At 33.4% G+C, this 13,635-nt stretch overlaps 1 protein-coding gene and 1 pseudogene across 4 annotated transcripts in view; one reads left to right on the forward strand and one right to left on the reverse strand.

Annotated features, from left to right (window-relative positions):
• Window positions 1-13,635, reverse strand: part of PRKN (parkin RBR E3 ubiquitin protein ligase) — a 2,033,074-nt gene that overhangs the window by 1,872,522 nt on the left and 146,917 nt on the right. The window lies entirely within an intron of this gene.
• LOC141488163 (large ribosomal subunit protein eL32 pseudogene) lies at window positions 5,850-6,252 on the forward strand (annotated as a pseudogene).

Raw genomic sequence — 13,635 nt, forward strand, 5'->3', positions numbered from 1 at the left:
GATAGCAGAGCTTACTTCCTAACTATTTTTACTCAAATTAATATTGAAATTAATTTATATTCTTTGATCATAATCTGACAGCAAGCAAAGACAATCTAAAAGCCTACCTGATATAAAAATGGCACCCATAATATAAAATGCTAATAGCCTAACTTCTAAAACTTTCCAGAATATGGCTCTGACCCACTCTTCTTTTATTCTGATCCTATTCACATACTTCATATTATAGTTGAATAGCAAATTTCATGAATTGGATACAGAAGGACAAACACCAGAACTGAAATGACTATTTTCATCTTTGCTTTTCATGATTCTCATCTTGTTTCATAGCTCAGTTCAGGTCCTTTCTGTAATCATATTCTCAGAACTACCACTCCTCAAGATTTTAGTCTTTCCTTTCTCAGATTTTCTTAATGCACTTTGTCTACATTTCTTCTTTGCTCCCATAATAATACTTTTTGTCTGCACACTGCACATCTTAGCCCTTCTTACCCTACAACAAGGTCCCTAAGAGTAGAGATTATAAATTTTAAAATTTATAACCCTAACACCAATTCATGACTGGTCTACAGGAGTGAAAACCTTAAAAGCGTAAAAGAGTCTTCTAGATCTAGTCCAAATCTTTCATTTATGAGATGTGCAGAAATGGTGAAGCTAAAGAATTAAATTAAGATCTGCTATTGTTATTACTATTTCAACAATAATAAAATACAATTAGGTATAGTATGAAGAAAACCAGCCTATAAATCAAGGCAATCAGCTTTTGTCCCATGTCTAGGGGTCTTTGATCAAATCAGTTCTGGATTTGTATTAAGAACCCTGATTTTGAAGCCAACTAACCACTGGTTATTAATGAATATTTCTTACCCCAGCCTCATCAAGTAGACAATGTGGGTATCAATATTTGCACCAAGACTTCTATAGGTTTGTTGTGGGAAAGATCCTGGTAAAGTATAAAGAACTATATAAATATGAGATGTTAACATATAACTTGTTGGGCCTCAGTTTCCTTAGGGTAAAAGTAACAAGGAAAATTTCAAAAGGTTTCTTCCAGTTTGAAAATTCTATGAATTTTATACCAAAAATGACTATCTATAAAAATGTTTATCAAACATATGTATGTACAATGTTAACCTGTTTACCACTGAGATGAGGGGTGGGAAAGGAGGGTGGAAGAAATTTTGTAAGTTAAAAATATACATATGAAATATGAATGATTTTAAAAAAAAATTAAATAGATGAACTTTTGAAAAAAGAAGATTCTATGAACTTAAGAATTTATGTTCTGCCTTTTAAAGTGATACTTTGATTTACTAATAATTAAAATTTCATTCAAAATTTGACTTCACCAAACCATCCCATATAAACATGTTGACAACACTTGGAGAGATATGATTGTTTCTTTCCATTATACTGTCTGATAGTTTTGAGAAAAGCATTCCAGTGCTTACTTCAAATGAATTTGGGACACTATATTTCTACGATGTTTTTCTTCCTTACATATATACTACTCCAAAGTCTAAAAACAAGATGTTTATCTTTTTGATAGACAAGCAATTAACTTTTTTTGGGGGGGCAATCTAACAGCAGTAAAGCACATCTGTTAGGGCGCTGGTAATAAATAGGAATTTTTGACAGGCAAACATTATAGCCTTGCATTTGTTATGCCCTAGCTAAAGCTGTGTCAGCACTTTTATTATAAACCGAGGGGATTATCAATCTGCAATAAAACTCTCTTTTAGACTGAAACTTATTTAGATTCATAGCTCCCAAAGAATCTTTGCTTCTCTAAATGTAAGATAGTAGATTTACCTCCACAGTTTCTCTATGGGAAAAACATATCAAATCTTCTTATATAATTACAGAACTATCTGATTTACTACACAATAAGTCATCCTGATTCATTAAGGTTCACTTTTTCCATGCAAAGCCAAGAAAGAAACCAACATGATAGCTTGTTCCTGAAGAATACTTTGGAGGCCAGTCCATTTCATCCTAAATCTTAGGTGCTTACTTTGGACAGTTTATCAGATAAGTTATCATTATTCCTGAGGTTTAAGATGGTAAATGTGCTTCACAGGATCCCTATCAATAGGACCTCCAATCTTGGGGTTGGTAATTAAAGTTCTCAGACCACTGAAATCAGTTTTCAACATCTATTTAAATCATTATATTAACAAAACAACAAACTGAGTACGGTATTTGATTGTTATTAAGCTTGTTATGCTTCCTAAATATGAAAACTAATTTTGTACATGAAAATCAGTATAACAAAATGATGCTTTCATTTGGATAACCTATACTCTTTTTTTTACAAGATTCCATGTATAAGTTTTTAGTGGCAGAGTATTTAAAAATAATTTTATAATTGATGGTCTAGAAATTCAAATAGGTTTATTGAACTTCGAGGAAATTTTTGGGAGCCAAGATGAAATAGAGGCAGAGAATACTCTCCCCCAGACTCCTCCAAATGCTTTTAAGTAATGACTCTAAACAAATTCTAAAGTGGCAGATCTCACAAAATGATAGAGTAAAGGTTTTTTTAGTCAAAGACAATTTAGAAGAATAACAGGAAAAGTCTGCTACACCAGGATGAGAGAGGAGCACAGTACAGCATGGGCTGCGGAGCAGTGCAGGCAGCACCAGGACAGACCAGCCTCAGCAGTCTAGAAACTGGTGACAACAAAGACAACTTGGAAGGTCGTCAGGAAAAGTCTCAGCAGATGAGAATGGAGCACAGGCCAGTGCAGGCCTGATAGCTCAGACCCAGCCCAAGCACACCAGGAGCAGATCTTGGGAACCACAGTCCTGCAACTACCTCCCAGAGTTCTCAGCCCACAGATGGTAAGGGAGTCAGAGGATGGGTCTCTTTTCTATCACCAAGGCAGGACTCTATTGCTTTGTTCATACTCAGATCTAGGTCACATCCTTGGGTCGTACTCCTGGGTTGTAGTCCCAGGTTCCAGTCCTGGGTCCCAGTCCCAGAAAGAGGAGTAGCAGAGCTATTCTTACAACAGAGCTTATGGTCACCCACAGATCAAGAGAGTAGTGAACACCTTTTCTTAGATCATGGCACCTTAAAAAAACTAAAAGTTGCATGTGCCTAGAAGTAACTCTGAAAACAGTTGCAAAAGTCTCCAGAAGCATAGCACCATCCACCCAAGAAACAAAGACCTATACTTTTATAAAGGGTAAAAATCAAGTTGTAATAGGACAGGGAAATGTGCTAAAAACAGAAAGAAATATGTCCACAGAAAGTTAGTATGGTAATAGAGAAAATCAAAATACACATTTGGAAGATAACAAAGTCAAAGCTCCTACTTCATGGAAGAATGCAAAAAGGAGTTTGAAAATCAAATAAGAGAGGTAGAAGAATAATTGGGAAGAGAAATGAGAGTGATGAAAGAAAATCATGAAAAATGAATCAGCAACCTGGTAAAGAAGACACAAAACATAAGGAAGAAAATATATCTTAAAAACCAGATCAGGCCAAATGAAGAAGTATAAAAAGTCAATGAAGCCTTACAAAGTGCAATTTGCCACATGGGAACAGAGGTACAAAAGCTCTCTAAAAAAATTTACCTTAAAATTTAAAATTGGGTAAAGGGAAACTGATGACTGTGAAAACACAAGAAATAAAACGAAACCAAAAGAATGAAAAACTACAAGACAACATGAAATATGTCAGAAAAAAAATGACCAGAAAAACAACTAGGAGAGAAAATTTAAAAATAATTAGACAACCCGAAAATGATGATTAAAAATAGGGTCTAGACATCATCTTTCAAGAAATTATCAAGGAAAACTGTCCTACTATTCGAGAACCAGGGTAAAATAGAAATTGTAAGAATTCACTGATCAATTTCTAAAAGAGGTATCAAAATAAAAACTCCCAGGAATTACAACACAATGTTAGAGCTCCCAGGTCAAGGAGAATATATTGCAAGCAGCCAGAAAGAAGCACCTCAATCACTGCCGAATGACAGTCAGAATCACAAGATTTAGCAACTTTTACAATAATGGATCGAAGGGCATGAAATATGATATTCTGGAAGGCAAAAGAGCTTGAATTACAACCAAAAATCAACTATCCAGAAAAACTGAGCATACTCTCAGGGGGAAAAGGTGAACATTCAATGAAATAAGGAACTTTCCAACTTTGCTGATGAACAGAACTGAATAGAAAATTTGATCTTCAAATACAAGAGTGAAGCAAAAAGATGTAAACAGGAAAGGAAAATCATAAGGGATTTACTGAAGTTGAACTGTTTATATTCCTACATGGGAAAATGAAATTGACAACTCATAAAAACTTTCTCATTTATTAGATCAATTAGAAGGAGACAGGGGCCAGAGTTGGATATGAAGGGATGTCTCAAAAATGAAATTAAGGGGTGAGAGAGAAATGTATTGGGAGAAAGGGAAAGGGGTAAAAAAATAGAGTAAATTATTTCACATAAGAGGCAAGGAAAAGCTTTAACTGTAGAGTGGAAGAGGGAAGAGGTAAGGGGAAGTGAGTGAATCTTAATCTCATCAGAATTAACTCAGGGGTAATATCATATATACTCAGTTGAGTATAGAAATCTATCTTACTTTATTAGAAAGAGGGAAAGTGGATAAGAAAAGAGAGTGGGGGTGATAGAAGGCAGATTGGGGAAGGGCTAGTCAGAAAGGAGAGAGAATATTTTGGGGTTGTGGGTATAGGATGGAGGGAATTATATTTAGCAATAGTTAACTGTGGGAAAATATTGAAACAAGTTTCTCTGATAAAGGGCTCACTTCTCAATCATAAGGACCTGAGTCAAATTTATAAAAAAATAAGAGCCATTTTGATAAATGATCAAAAGATATGAACAGTTTTCAGATGAGGTATCAATGCTATCTATCATCATATTAAAATTTTCTAAATCACTACTGACCAGAGAAATACAAATTAAAATAATTCAGGTATAAAAAATTGGGAATGGCTGAGCACACCATGGTTATGTGGTTATGATGGAATACTATTCTTCTGTGGGCAGGATGCTCTCAGAAAAACCTGGAAAGATTTACAGGAGCTTAATTTTTACATAGCTGTGTGGCCTTGGGCAAGCCACTTAACACCATTTGCCTTGCAAAAACCTAAAAAAATAAAAAAAAAGATTTACAGGAGCTGATGTAAAGTGAAATACTGTATTTATAATGTAACAGCTGTATTTTAAGATGATCAGCTATAAATGACTTAGCTATTTTCAGCAATATAATGATCCAAGACAACACCAAAAGACTTAGGATAAAAATTGCTACTTATTCCCTGAGATAGAACTGATGATATCTGCATTATGAGTGAAGCATGCTTTTATTTTTACTTTATTTCCTTCAAATGTTTTCTTTCATAACATGACTATTATTATGGAAATGCTTTACTTGACTATACATATATAACCTATGTTGAATTGCTAGCCTTCTCATTGGTTAGGGGGTAGTATGGGAGAGAATTTGGTTTTAAAGATGCATGTCAAAAATAGTTTTTTCCATATAACTGGGGTAAAATAAAAATAAAATACTAAATTTAAAAATGAAGTTTCTTAAAACTCTTATCTGCTAATAAAATGGCAAAATACCTCTTTTCATTTTATATAAGTAACAGACTGCTTCATATGTAATATGAAATATGTAAAGAATAGTCATTATTTGAGGCCTTGGTTCTTCTTTTTCCATATCTGTTTATATGTAATCCAATGTAGCCTTGGAGAATACAAACTATGCCTCAGAAGAGTTCATGATAACAAACTATGGTCAACATATTATATTCTATTCTCTTCCTCGGCTCTTCCAGTGGATGGGGTTGTCATCTCTTCGCCGGTGCCATGCCTGCCCTCAGTCCCCTCGTGAAGCCCAAAATCGTCAAGAAGCAGACCAAGAAGTTCATCCAACACCAGTCTGACAGATATGTGAAGATCAAGAGAAACTGGCATAAACCAAGAGGCATTGATAACAGAGTGCGAAGATGATTCAAGGGCCAGATCTTGATGCCCAATTTTGGTTATGGATGCAATGAGAAGACAACGTTACCACGTGGATTCAGGAAGTTTTTGGTGCACAATGTCAAAGAGCTTGAAGTATTCCTGATGTGCAACAAATCTTATTGTGCTGAGATTGCTCATAATGTTTCCTCTAAGAATTGCAAAGTCATTGTGGAGAGAGCAGCTCAGCTAGCTATCAAGAATCACCTATCCAAATGCTAGACTGAGGAGTGAAGAAAATGAATAAAAATCTTTGCACATTTTTATTTGTGTTAAATAAACCCTCAAACTTCAGAAAAATATTATATTCTACTTTTCTGTCCATATTCTTGTGCTCAAAGAGGAGATGTGATTCTTAATATTTGCATTTATCAAAAAAGTTTGTGTTCAATCAAAAATCTCAAAAAACAGACAATAAAGTCCACAATCATCAATGGTTATTATATATAAGTATTAGATAAAAAGTATTCATTATTAATCAATATAAGTTGATACTTTCATTTATATGGTATTTAAAGATTTTTTAGGGGTGGCTAGGTGGCGCAGTGGATAGAGCACTGGCCCTGGAGTCAGGAGTACCTGAGTTCAAATCCAGCCTCAGACACTTAATAATTACCTAGCCGTGTGGCCTTGGGCAAGCCACTTAACCCCCATTGCCTTGCAAAAACTAAAAAAAAAAAAGTACTATAAATATTTTATCTCTCTAACATTATTAATTCAATGGAAATAAGAAATTTTATAGAATCCAATTTAACAAATTAGGATCTTATATTTAGAACTGAAAAAGCCTTACAGGTCACCCAAATCAAAATTTAATTTTAAAACTGAGGAAACTCTCAATGAGTGCAAATGACTTGCCCAAGATGACACAAGCAGTGAGTAGCAGATCCAGAATTAGAACTCAGTTCCTGAGAATTTAGAGCAAATACTTCCACTATACTTCAGGAGGCAGAGGGACTGATGTTGATCATCTTTACAAGTAATCTAGAATTAGGAGAGGAAACTAAAGTAATTTTAAATTTAGAATATGCTTTGTATTCTTAAAAAATGCAGGGAAATTGAAAGGAGGAATAGATAACAGATATCTCTTGGCAATAACAAGTCAGAATTGTTTCTTGGTAAAGAATGGATTCAGTGTAAGAGAAAATAAATTTGGATCTAAGTGTTGGTACCTGGGAGACCTACATCTAAACAAAAAATCTTCTATAAACTATATAAGCTTCATCTGCAAAAGGAAGGTAAGGTAGAATGAATGCATTCTAATGTCCCTTCCCGTTCTTAATAAATGATCCAATGAGCCTGTGAAGAGCAACAGAGTGGATTGAGGAGTAATAGCACTTCTCTAGTTGAAGGGTTAAAATGACACTTATGACACAAAAATGAAAATTTGAGGCTTTCAGGAAAGGATCAGTGGAATTTAAACAGAAAAACAATGAATTATAGAATAGATGTATTCAGTCCACCAGCTCTTGGTATGCTACTACCATGCATTTTGGGGGTACATACATTTTGGGGGTTTGTAAGGGTAGCTTACAGAACTTACAGAACTAAAAATTCCTTTTTCTGGGATAGTTCAACAAAGGAGCTTAAGAATAAGCTCTGATCATTTGGTTAAAATGTTAACCTTTTTGTTTAAAGCTTTTATTTCAAAAGCTATTCAAAACATTCAGCAAAGTTTTCTTTTCTATATTATTACCTGATCATATTCATTTTACGTGATCGCTGAAACGATCATTTAGAGTAGGATTCTTCGTGCTTGTGGGCAATAACCAAACTTCACAGTTGCAAGGGTTAGAATTTTGCCCTCCTAGTCACTTCATTTTACAATTTTATTTCTGCTGATGTTGCTGACTTTAAAAAAGCACACCTCCATTATATTGTGAAGTATAGCAAAGGAAAATACCATTACATAATGTATATGTCAGAATATATCAAAAGAACATTACATTATCTAAGGCTTGCTCGTGCTTCAATTCAGAAAAATGGCAATTTCATGCTATATAAATAAATTGATTGATAGGACATAGCTAGCAACAGTCACAATCTTCCCGAGATATATACCATATCACCTATGTAATAGATGAGATATGCAGTTCTGAACATGATACAAAAGAGAAAGGGGAAAAAAAAGTCTCATATAAGTGATATTCTCTCTATTAGAAATGCGATTCCCTAATTTATAACACACTTGACAAGACATGGTAGGAAAGGGTGTGGGTTATACTTTGCATACAATCTGGACAAAGTAGCACTCTTCAGAACGGAAATATGAAGAATTTTAAATGAAATTTCAGATAACACTTCGAATATCTTTTCCTTTATCACATATGGCATTTATATGCAGGTGCTAACCCCATAATAGCTCATATGAAAACAGATTAAATGATAATAACAAAAATGGAAACAATGGCAATAAAAGTAATAATCCTTAATTTATAGTAACAAGGTTTGCTTATGAGTTTTCCTCACAACACTTTTTTGAGTTAGTCCTATAAGCATTATTAAACCTATTTTACAGCAGAGTTTTCAAGTGTTGATGAAATGACCTGCCTAAGATTATCATAGATTCAAACATACTGTGAAGAGTAGTATTATGATAGTAGTATATTATATTACATGACATTATATTATTACGATTTCATATTCAAGCCATAAATTATTACCAAAATGCTTTAATATTACCAGAAAGTGTGGTATAATGAAAAGAAAATTAAGGTTGGAATCAAGAAGTCTGGTTCACATCCTACATCTAACACACACATACTAGCTATGTGATCCTAAGGGTCAAGTCCCTTAATCTCTCAGTGTTCAAAGCAACTCTCTAAGATTATAGTTTATAGATGAGGTATTGATTTACTTGGTAGATGGGGTTTCTAATAAAGAGCTTCCTACAATGAAGAAATCATGGATACTTCAAAAATATTATATATATAGAATATCAATATTATATTATTGATGAACATTATTAGTAAAGATAGCTCACATCTATAATTATTTTTTTAAACTCTTCAGCTATAAAACAAGAATTTTGTAGACTAAGTATATGAAATTCAATCGCAAAAATATTTTTAAAATTATTTAAGCATCCCACATTTTGTACCTCTAGTCTAGATCATTACCTCTCTGCCCAGAGAGGGAAACACACACATCACACACACACACACACACACACATCACAAAGTTCCTCATCATACTTTAAAAGTATCAGTATTTGGTTAGAGTTCTGAGTTATTTTAAAGTTGTTTTCCCTAATATTATTATTATCATCACCATATAAATTATTCTCCTGGGTCTGCTAACTTTAATCAATTCATACAAGCTTTTGGAGATTTCTTAGAATATATTTCATTCATCATTTATTATGCTTCTTTTTACATTAGAATACGACAATTTATTAAACAGTTCCCCAATTGATTATCTATTTTGTAAGTTTTTTCCTAAAAAAAAATAAGGCCAAGTGTTGCTATAAATATTGTGGTATTTGAAGGTCCTTTACACCCCCCCCTGTCTTTCACTTTCTTGGAATAATAGTGGTATTGTTGGGTCATCCTTTTTTGGGTAGTACTCCAAATTGATATTCAGAATGTTATTGTCCTTTCATATGTACCTTCTAATAACTGCTCTTTCCCTATTTTGTCAACTTTGTCAATCTTACAGATGGGAAATGGGACCTCAAAATTTCTCTTATCATCAGTGACAGGGAGTATTTTTCAAGTCAATATTTAATAAATGTTTGTTGAATTGAATAATGATCTCTTTTTTAATAAAAAAGAAATATCTCAATACTCTTTTTAAAAAATAGTCTATACAAATTCCATTTTTGCTCACTGGATCATTATTTAAGAAGTCTCCACCTATCAACCCAATCTATTTGGTAAATCTCAATTTAGGATAAATAATAAGTTTTCATCAGTTCTTCAGTTCTTTGGAATACTAAAAATTCAGGCCTTTTGCTGATTGTTTCTTTTTTGTCCATACTTGATTCAATTAATATTTTTGAACACTTCCAATATATAAAGTAAACAATCGAGTCCAAAGATAAAAGTAAATTCTTGTCCTCAAGATTATATTATTATAGTAGAGAAAGAGACAGTAAAAGTCTGAATGCAATACATTCAAAGGAAAGAGTCAAACAAATTGCTCTGAGGAAGGAAAGACTGGTTTTAGTGAGAGAAAGAGGCAGAGGAAAAACCTGGATCAGCTAATGGTGACAACTGAGCTCTGGGTCTTGAGCAGGATATCAGGGCAGAGGGATATAGAAGGGAATCTGATTCAAGCAAGGGGCTGAGTGTGGGAATAGTTTTTTTTATGAATGATCACAGATAGGAAAAACAGAAAAAGAATGTAGAGCAGTTAACAAGCTGATATGGTTGGAACACAATGCAGGAAAAGAAGGATTATAAAATAAGTCTGGAGTCCTTTAAGTGCTTGCCTCCAAACCCAGAACATATTTTTATTAATGTGCATATTAGCCACAAAGCAATCAGTAGAATGAGAAAGCAAAGTTGGTACAAGAAAATAACTTTTTGTTAAACTGAGTTTGTTTCTTAGAGCTATTTCCATTCAATCTTGTTTTTCTCTTTGTATAATCAAATCACAAAGCGGAGTAGTAATCCCCATGTCCTAAAACATTATTTTATTCTGTGCATGCTAAGGACAAAACAACAACGCAATGCTCTGCTACTTTTTTTCTTCCCTTTAATATATTTAAATTTGTGAGCATATCTACTTATAAGTTAAAAGGCAAAAATGATTATAAATTAGTTAAAGAGTAAACAGGGATAATTGATTTACATTTTTAATATTGTTTGTCTACAAAGATACATTATGCATAGGTCAGAAAAATTAATTAAAGGAAAAAACAGAACAATCTTTTGCCTACTGCAATAATTATTAATATGTAAATAAGTTATTTCAGTCCCAAAGTCTTATTAAATGAGATTAATTAGAAGCATTTTGATTTAAGATTCCAAATATCAGGGCGAAATATTATAATTCTCTAAGAAACATATCAAATATCATAAAAGGTGTTTAATTCAGCATGATACCAATAAACAATTATATTATCCCCACAATTATGTCAATCTTCACCACTGTAAATTATACTATGAACTTCTACCATCTTTTCTATGACATTTGACTATTGAACTTATATATTTTCATAAATGTAAGAGAAATATCATTTGTATCCATGTCAAGGACATCAATAAGTTTGCCACTTAATATAAAAATTTCTGGTGCCCTTGGCCTCCCTGTTATGACAACTGCTTTGTATAAGTGAAACATTTGTAGGAAATGGTGAAATTCTTAATCAAAGTCTTTTTTCCTTATCAACTGCCATGAGAGCTGCCATAATGTTTATATATATATAAAGTACTGACTTCATGTACCGATGCTTTCTAGCAACATAATCATGATCTCAATTTCTCAAGGAGTAGGGATACTATCAGAGAATAGTTAAGAAAACAGAATAGAGAATGCCAATATTCCCCTCCAAACAACTTTTAAAATAATAGCTAAAATCCAGTTTTGAAGTGGTAGAGCCAACAAAAGTGTGTGAGATATTCTTTCAGTTCAAGACACCATAAGAGGTTGGAAAGAGAGATTTGTGACACAGGGATAGTGGCTGACTTGGAGGATAAAACACCAGCCTGGAGAGTAGGGGGTAAAAACAGAAGCAGTAGCACCTTTCAGAGCTCTAAGGCTGGAGATGTTAATAGGACCTGGCTGATGATTAGAAAGAGATTACAGGGGCAACTGTGCTAGCACTGGACACAGAACTAGATGCTGTTTGGCAAGCCCATTGCCCATACCCTGGGGTCACAGTTCAAGGGCAGAGAGGAACACATCATGTCAAGAGGGAGTGGAGGCCTAAAGGAGCAGCATCACTTTTAGTCTCATGGGTTCAAGGACCCCAAGGAACAGCAATGCTTACAAGGGATCAAGGGAGAGTGCAAATGAGAAAGTACTGACCACACCTCTCCCCTGTCACATGAACTTGGAAGAACTGAAAATTTCCAAACCCTAAGAAATAATTCTGAAAATAGCAATAAAAACCAAGAAGCTTTAGACAGTGCTTCTCCTCAACCATCACACCAAGAACAGAGTCCAACTTTAATATAAAGATCAAAATCAAGAAACGGCGAGAAAATGAGCAAATAAGAAAAAAAAGAGAAAGAGAACAAGACTATGAAAGGCTACTACGATGACAGAGAAGATCAAAATACAAACTCAGAAGAAGACAAAGCAAAGCCTCAAAGAAAAAAAAAACTGACTTGGATACAAGCCCAACAAAAATTCCCGAAAAAACTACAATATTATTTTTAATATCAACTAAGTGTGGAAGAGGGAAAAATAGTTAAAGAAATGAGAGTAAAGGCTAGATATGAAAAGACAATTAATAAAGTAGTAAAAGAGGCACAAAAATACTGAGTGTGGTCTGGAAAAAGAGGAACAAAACTTTACTAATGAAAATAACTCCTTGAAAAAAAAATTGGTTAATTGGATAAAGAAGGACAAAATCTAACAAAAGAAAATCCTTCCTTAAAAATTCCTTACAATTGGGCAAATGAAATTTAATGACTATATGAGACTTAAAGAAACAATAAACAAAGTCAAAAGAATGAAAAAATATTAGAAAAAATGTCTCATTAGAAAAACAGCTGTTGTATTGTATACCATAATAGCAACATGGGGTTGATGATCAACCTTAATGGACTTACTCATTTCATCAGTTCAATAATCAGGGACAATTTTAGGGTATCTGTGATGGAGAATAGCATCCTTATCCAAAGAAAGAGTTGTGGAGTTTAAACAAAGACCAAAGACTATTACCTTCAATTTCAAAAAAAAGTTATCTTATGTATTATGTAATTTTGCTATCTCTTATATTTTATTTTTGCCTTAAGGATGTGATTTCTCTTTCAACACATTCAATTTTAATCAATGTATAGCATGGAAACAATGTAAAGACAGACTGCCTTCTGGGGTTGGGGAAAAATTGTAAAATTCAAAAATAAGAATAAAGAAAAAAGAAAAATAACTGTCTTCAAAAAAAGGATTGAGATAAGTTAAGAATTATTAAACTACTTCCAATATCATGATTAAAGAGTCAAGACATCATATTTAAAGAAAAGTGTTCTAAAATTCCAGAATCAGATGGTAAAAAAAAATAAAAAAATAAAAAATAAATTGAAAGAATTCATTAATCACCATATAAGATTTAGAATATGAAATTCTAGAAAGTAAAAGAGCTATTTGACAAAAACTGAGTATAATCATACAAGGGAAAATTGATATTCAATAAAACAAAGGACTTTCAAACATTCCTGAAGAAAATATTTGACCAAAATTGAATAGAGAATATGACATTCAAACCAGAAGACTTAAGAGAAACATGAGGGGCGGCTAGGTGGTGTAGTGGTAAAGCACTGGCCTAGGAGTCAGGAGTGCCTGGGTTCAAATCTGGTCTCAGACACTTAATAATTACCTAGCTGTGTAGCCTTGGGCAAGCCACTTAACCCCATTTGCCTTGCCAAAACCTAAAAGAAATGAGAAAAAATAATGTACTGAATAAAGTTAAACTGTTTACCTTTTTATATGGGATGATGATACATGTAACTTCTAAGAA

Source organism: Macrotis lagotis, chromosome 5 (genome assembly GCF_037893015.1).
Source record: "Macrotis lagotis isolate mMagLag1 chromosome 5, bilby.v1.9.chrom.fasta, whole genome shotgun sequence".
Classification (NCBI taxonomy): Eukaryota; Metazoa; Chordata; class Mammalia; order Peramelemorphia; family Peramelidae; genus Macrotis; species Macrotis lagotis.